Genomic DNA, 8,310 nt, shown 5'->3' with positions numbered 1-8,310 from the left:
ATATGTGTTCAATAAGGCAATTACATTTCTGTTGGTAGGAAAATAGGAAGGAGCAACCCACATGGGGTGGGGAAGCTTAATAATACATAGAACTGAAGGGGAGAGGAGGCCTGGTGCTATGTTCCCAATTGGACATGTTTGACCTAGTTTTTCTCCAGCCCTTGGTGATCCAGACCATGTATTATAGACTATTAGGACTTTTTTAAGGCACACAACATCCTTCATAGACCAGACCAGAAGGACTCCCTGTGGAAGCCTCACTAAATTAATTGTGATTTACCTCTAACTAACCTGTAGCCCTTAAGGCTGAAATCCCCTACTGTGAGAAGAAAAAGAGGACTGCTATCCCAAGGGTATAAAACGGGCGGTTATCAGACTTTTGTTGTGATCTCTTGCCTTAAGGGTGCCCAACGAATAGTGGCCTGGGACTACCCATACTTATTATTTTAATACCATCCTTGTTTATTATTGTATGCACTAATCTAGTGGGTGTGTTTCTACCATTGTGAAGTTGCCTTCTCCTCACTAGGATATGTTGCCCAATATGTCTCAAAATAGCCACACTGTGCTGGGCCAGCTGGCCAGACAGCTCTCCTTTTTCTCATGTTTTCAATCAGTTTCTTTTCCCAATCAGTATTTAATCACATCTTTCATCAGTTCCTTTAATGCTCAGAATGGTAGAATTATCATGATTGTCTGTTTCTCTTGTTTTCTCAAGTCCTTGTTGTTGACGGACTGCATGCAGTGTATTACTGGTATGCTATCATGTCCCTTCTACAAATACATTTGGAATCAGTTTGTCAATATTTACAATAAATCTTGTTGGTATTATGATTGGCTTCACATTTCAACTATAGGTTGATTTGAGAACATTTAAAATCACACAGTATTTATTTATCTATTATAGGATCATGACTTATGTTTCCTATAATTTGTCTCAGGAGTATCTCACATTCTTCAGTTCCTACATGGTTTTACATATATTTATCACTACATATTTCATGGGTTTGGTACTACTAATATTGTTTCTTTCAATCGTCAGTTTGCAATTATTCCTGAAATTTTGTTTTGAGTTTTGTTAATTTTCATGGGTGCCCAAGCATTTTACCCTTTTGATTGCAGTAACAAGCTGGTCTATCAATATTTTTAGATTGAATTCACCAGTGATTTATTTAATTTTCAACATTCTGCACTACCACTCTTTTGATCTTGTCACATTTTGTTTTGTTTTGTTTTTAACATTTTATTAGGGGCTCATGCAACTGTTATCCCAATCCATACACACATCAATTGTGTAAAGCGCATTTGTACATCGTTTCTCAAAACATTTTCTCTCCATTGAAACCCCCGACATTAGGTCCTCATTTTTCCCCTCCCTCCCCGCTCCCCCCTCCCGCATGAGCCCTTGATAGTTTATAAATGGGTATTTTGTCATATCTTGCCCTGGACGTCTCCCCTCATCCACCTTTTGGCTGTCTGTCCCCCAGGGAGGAGGTCACACACAGTTCCATGTAATCGGTTGATCTTGTCACATTTTAAAATAATAGAGGGTTTATTGTTGTTTCAGGCAGTTTGGTTTCACAATGGATTCCTTTCCTTCAAATTCAATCACTGTGAGGGTTTGTGGAACTATTTGATTTTCTTCTGATTGTCAGCTCATCTTCCACTGCTGATTTTTCAGCAAAACTGAGAAAAATTGCTAGACAATGTAATCTGCCACTGCATGTATGGCTCTTCCCTTCAATGCCCCCAGGCATGTGAAGTGCTTCGTCTCCCTGTTTACTCACATGTTTCTCTTTGGAACTCAGTTAATCAAAATATCCTTGGGTCCAATGCTTTTCACTCACCTCAAAGCAAAATACCATTATTTTTTCCACAGTTATTTTAAAAATGTTTACCACAGTAATGAGTGCACATAGTATCTTCCTATACCACATCCAGAAAAACAAATGCATTTTGTTGTATCTTTATGTTGATTGTACAACTTGAAATGTTTTTTCATGATAATAATGATATTATTTACTGATGAACCATGAGTATAATAGGAGAAAGATAAGTAATATTATGTCATGAAATCTATGCTGTCAAAAATATACTGTTACAACCCAAGGAAGTGAAGGGAATGACAGTTGAGTGAAGGATGATGCACAAATTGTATTCCTGCATTATTTAACTTCTCAATAACAAAACGGTTAGATGATGCATTTGTTCTACTTTGAAAAGCATTCTTCTCATAAGCCTCTGGCTTTCTAATGTGCTTTAATCGCTCTGCTCTCTGGCCCTGCTTGCCCTGTTGTCTGATATTGATTTCTTTTTATTACATTTATGGATCAGTTCTACTTTTTCTCAGATACTTAATGTTTCATTTTTACCTTTTATAATTTTTGTTGTTGTGAAAGCATATTCTCAATTCTATCATAAACGACTTTTTAGTAGTTATATATTTGAAAATCTCTTTATTACATCCTCATTATTGATTCATGGTTCAATATAATTCAGCTAAAAATGTTGAAGGCATTGTTCCATTGTCTTTTGAGATTTATTTGTACTTGCAGAGAAATCAGATGCGAGTCTAATTATTTTCCTCTTTGATAACTTTTTAAGATATCTTCTTTTTTCTTAATCTGCTATAATCTCACCATAAAGTGACACTAAAAAAAGAACAAAAAAAAGTAAATAAACCAAATGGACCTAGGAAAAGTTAAGATAAGAGATATTTATTTCTTGCATTTTGCTTGGCAACCAATAGAAGGGGGCACACACAAACACATACACACACACAGAGACACACACCCCCCAAAAAAAACACAGAATTTTTTTTCAAAGCAATGTATTTTTTTTTACAAAACAGCCTTATCACCTTCAAAGTACTCTCCATTACACTTAAGACAGTTGTCAAATCTGCAACTCAATTCTTGAAAACATTTTTCAAACTCATCTGCATGGAGGGCTGACAGGACCTCCCTTTTTTTTCATCTCTTCTACATTGTCAAATCGCTGTCCTTTCATGTGCCTCTTCATTTGGGGAAGCAAAAAGAAGTTGCACAGAGAGAGATCAAGTGAGTAAGGTGCATGGAGTAAGAGGAATATGCTGTTTTTTGCCAAAAACTGATGCACTGAGATGGCTGCGTGAGCAGGTGTATTGTGCTGGCAAAACCAGTCCCGTCTGCCACAAATCAAGCCTTTTTTGGTTGCTCACTGTAGTGCACCCTTTAAAGAACCTCTAAATAGAAAGCTTAATTTTCAGTCTGAACTGGTAGAATGAGCTCCAAATGCACTGAGTTGATATTTTCATCTATTCAGGAAGTTGACGGACGTACTTAACGAGGTTTTTTCATCAATCGTCATTTCACCTCATTTTGAAATGAGAAAACTACCCGTACACTTGAGTTTTTCCCATAGTGCTGTTCTTGTAAGCTGTGTTCAACATCACAACAGTTTATGCAGCATTTTCGCCGAATAGGAAACAAAATTACAGTGGCACATGTTCTCTTAAATTGTCCATCATAATAAATGAGGTTTGAACAAAACTGCTTTTACGAAAAAATTCACTGTGACCAGAGAGAACCTTTGCATGCAATGCCACTGGGTGCACGAACTCAGAGCAAGTTGCTTGATGCTCACTTAGCAGGAAAAATACGTACTATGAAAACTCCACTCTGCCCTGTGCAATTCTGTTTTGTAGGGGGTACCCCTCATATGCCCTTTCAATTTGAAAGCACATATGTGAAATATTTCTTTAGTGTTTCATCCCTTTATTTTCATTAGCTCTCTATGACATGTTAATTAAATAATTAGACCTCTTGACTTGATCATTTATATTTCTTATCTTTCCTTTCATATTCTTTGTCTCTTTGAAAATCTTCCTTTTATTCTGAGAAATTCCTTTTGAATTCCTTCTTTTTTTTTTCCAATTAGGTACAATATATTAAATTTGCATGTGTTCCAACGTATTCTTTGGCTCTTTTAGTTTGTACCATATTCTTATTTTATGTGTGCAATATATTCTTGAAACCTTTACAATAGTTTTCATAGTATGTATATGTGTGTGCACTGTTTTAATTTTACTTCTATATTACTAGGCTCATTATATTCACTTGTTTACTTTGGTCTTTTTGTGTGTGATTTATTCCTTTGTTACCCATTTGTATTTACGAATGAAGGGCTGATTTTCTTATATAAATAGCTAGAATACATACAGTGTAACTTATGAAAGTCAGAATTGGTGTAAGACAAAAATCTTTCAGAGAAAAACACTCACTGCCATCAAGTCAGTGCTGATGCATAACAACTCTATAAAGCAGAATAGAACTGCCCCTTTGGATTTTCTGAGGCTATAAATATTTATGGGAGCAAACAGTCTCATTTTTCTCCCTCAGAGCAACTTGTGGTTTCAAAGTACTGACCTTTTGGTTAGTAGCCCAATGCATAAACCACTAGCCCACCAAAGCTCCTTGTCACAGAAGGAAGATTCAATTATTTCCCAAGAAATAGGAAGCAATAGAGAAGTTTTGGTGTACTCTGTCAAAAGTAGAAAATGTGTGAGCCCCGGGAAAACAGAACAGTTCCAGAGTGTTCCAGCTCTCTTTTCCCATACAGTTTGCTCTACAGGGAGATATGATACTTAGTCCTGTACATATGGCCCTGTTTTCCAATTCACAGACTTCACTTAATGTGTGCATATATACATCTAGCCAGCAGTTTCAACGGCCATTTCTTAAATAACGATGTTCATTTTCTCTAGGCCATCAACACCTACACTAGGCACGCTAGGTTTCATAGGCAGGCATTGTTTATAGATTAAACCCTCAAGGCTTAGACATACTGCATAAAGGGAATTGTTGCATAAGCAAATTCACATTGATTTTCTGTAGACAAAACTTCAGTCAGTTATGTCTCCCACTTACTCCTAATCTTCACAATACTGAATTCAATTTTGAACCATCTCTGTGGTTCTGCCTCCAAGGAAGAAATGTTTCTATCTCTGGATTATCAGTTTCTGGGCTGGATTCTCCCACTAATTCATCCAACAATAGATCTAATTTTTTAAATTAATGAAGAAGGCTCATCAAATGCTAGCTCCACATTCCACTAAGCAATGTAACTTTATATGCGCTGTTGCCAAGTTGTAGTTAGATGCTGTCAAGTTGGTTCCACTCATAGCAACCAAATAGTAGTTGCCTCATAATACAGCAGAACAAAGCACTGTCCCGTCCTGCCCTGGCCTCACGATTGTTTTCTATGTTTGGGTCCATTTCTGCAGCCACTGTGTCAGTTCGTTTTATGGAGAGTCTTCTTCTACCTTGGGGGTTCTCAACCTGTGGGTCGCCACCCCTTTGGGGGTCAGACAACCCTTTCACAGAGGTCACCTGATTCATATAGAGTAGCAAAATTAGTTATGAAGTATCAACGACAATAATTTTATGGTGCGAGGGGTCATCACCACATGAGGAACTCTAGTAAAGGGTTGCAGCATTAGGAAAATTGAGAAACACTATTCTACCTAGCATTGTGTCGTTCTCTAGGTATAGTCCCTCCTGATGACATGTCAAAAGTATGTGAGATGAAGTCTTGCCATGGTTCCTTCTAAGGAACATTCTGACAATACTTCCTGCAAGAAATATGTGTTAGATATTCTGTCAGTATATATTCAATACTCTTTAGCAACACCATAAATTCATATGCATCAATTCTTATTCACTCTTCCTTATTCATTGTCTATGTTTTATATGCTTGTGAGCAGGTTGACAATAACAAGGCCTATGTTAGGTATAACTTATGTGTCCAAGAAACATTTTTGCTTTTTAACATATTAGATTTTTTTTTTCACAGCAGATTTTCCCTTTGCAATACATCGATGGTTTTCCTAACTGCTGTTTCCATAGGCATTGATTGTGGATCCGAATAAAATTAAATCCTTAATAACTTGAATTGTATTTTCTCTCCAGCTAGATATTGCTTATTGGTAAATTTGTGAGTATATTTTTCTTTATGTTGATGTGTAATCCACACAGAAAGCTATACTCTGCTCTTCATTAGCAAGTGCTTTAAGTCCTCTTTTTTGTCAGCAAGCAAGGTTGTTCATCTGCATATTATAGATTGTAAATCAGGCTTCCTCTAATCCTGATGTCAAGATACTCACATAATCCATCTTCTTGCATTTTTTGTTATGCTTACAGATTGAATAAATATAGTCAAATTATACAACTTAATACTGTGGATTGCCAACCACAAGGTGAGGAGTTAGAAACTATAAGCCACTCCTTGAGAGAAAGATGAGGCTTTCCAATCCCATGAAGATTTGTAGGAAACCCACAGAGGCAGTTCTACTCCATCCTATGTGGTTGTTATGAGTCAGAGTTGACTTGATGGCAGTGAGTTTAGTCTTTTTGAGACACACACTTTATATATAATTTTTATATATAATTGTTAATTATATAAAGATAATATGACATATATATGATTCAATTATCTTTAAATTAGATATCCCCATCAACTTTTTGAAGCTCCTTCATGAATGTGTATGTGTATTTTTATGTACTCTCTTTAATTTCAAAGGGAATTCAGCAGGAGAAAGAGGTAATTATATGCTCATTCCAGTATCTTCTACCATAAATTTGCATAACTTTTATGTCAATATATTAGAAAGTACATAAGTCTAATTAAAAGGAAAACAATAAGCTGCGAAACTGGAGCGATATACGCAATGATTATGAAAAGGGTTGTTTGGATTTCCATGGTATCTTTATATAAAAATGATAATAGCCAATATTTATTTTGTGCTTAATGTGCATCATATGGACAAAGAAGCTGGACAATGACTAAAGAAGAAACAGAAGGACCGATCATTTGAATGATAGTGTTGGTCAAGAACATTGAACATATGGACTGCCAGAAGAATAAACAAATCTATTTTGGAGGAAGAACAGCCAGAAGTCTCCTTAGATAACAGATGGTGATACTTCATCTCGCACACTTTGGTCGTGTTGTCAAAAGAGACCAGTCCCTGGAAAAGGATATCATGCTTGGTCAAGTAAAGGTTCAGCAAAAAGAAGACCCTCAAGGAGATGTAATTACACAATGATGACAACGATTGCTCAAACACAACAATTGTGAGGATGGTGAAGGGCCCGGCAGTGTTTTATTCTGCTGTCACTTTGAGTTGGAACTCACTTGATGGAACCAAACAACAACATACGTTCTAATGTGTTTTTTGTTTTTCACAGATTGTCTCATACAATACTCATGAAAACCCTATGGGATAGCTACTATTATTATCATTTTACATATGATTAAACTAAGACAAGTGAGCCTGGTATAGCAGTAGTTAAAGTGGCCAGCTGCTTACTGAAAGGCCAGAGGTTAGAACTTAACCTCTGTGGGAAATAACAGACTTGGCAGTCTGCTTCTGTAATGGTTTACAGTCTTGGAAAATGTCTGGAATAGTTCTACTCTACCCTATAGGGACACCATGAGCTGGAAACAATTCAACCATAAGCTGTTTTAAAATAAGTCCTAAAAAAAATAAAATAAAATAAAATAAGTCCTAGAGTGGTAAAGTACCTTGCCCAAGGACTCACAATTAATAAATGGTAAAGGGGGGATTTGAGCTCATGAAGTCTTGCTTCTGATTCTGGATTATTAACTACTGTAGAATATATGCTAAATTATAAAATTAAAAATGATATGAACAGATAATTCACAGGACAATATAAAATAGCTGTATTAAAACATATTTAATCATTTAAATAAACAAGTAATTATAAATTAAAAGATCAATGATACACTATTTTTGTCTATTGCATTATCATGGTTTAGTAATGGTAATAATATCAGTGAAAATGCAAAGAAATGAATACTATCTTTTACCTTCTTTGTATTCACTACTGCCAAGTTGATACCAACTCAGAGAAACCCTTTAGGAAGAATAGAACTCCCCCCTTGGGTTTCAAAAACTTTAAATGTTAATGGAAATAGATAGCCTCAACTTTCTCCTATGAAGAAACTCATGGATTTGAACCACTAACCTTGTAATTATCAATTCAGTGCTTAGCCCACGACTTCGCCAGAAATAAAAAATTATTGTAATCTTTCTGAAAATTATTGTTAGCACATTTCTATAGCACATGTCTATAGCCTGTGCATTCTATGCATTTTCCTTGGTCCAATATTTTCCTAAAAATCTTTTCTACACTTTAAAAATAGCTAAATATTTATATTAAATATTAATGGAAGCCCTATGCTAATAAGTGAAAATAATTTAAATGACCAAAATTTGATTCATTCATTCATAAATTTATTCACATTTTC

The sequence above is a fragment of the Echinops telfairi genome, unplaced genomic scaffold (genome assembly GCF_000313985.2).
Source record: "Echinops telfairi isolate 266 unplaced genomic scaffold, ASM31398v2 ScPeMD7_6080;HRSCAF=6971, whole genome shotgun sequence".
Lineage (NCBI taxonomy): Eukaryota > Metazoa > Chordata > Mammalia > Afrosoricida > Tenrecidae > Echinops > Echinops telfairi.
Note: the sequence above shows the minus strand (reverse complement) of the source record.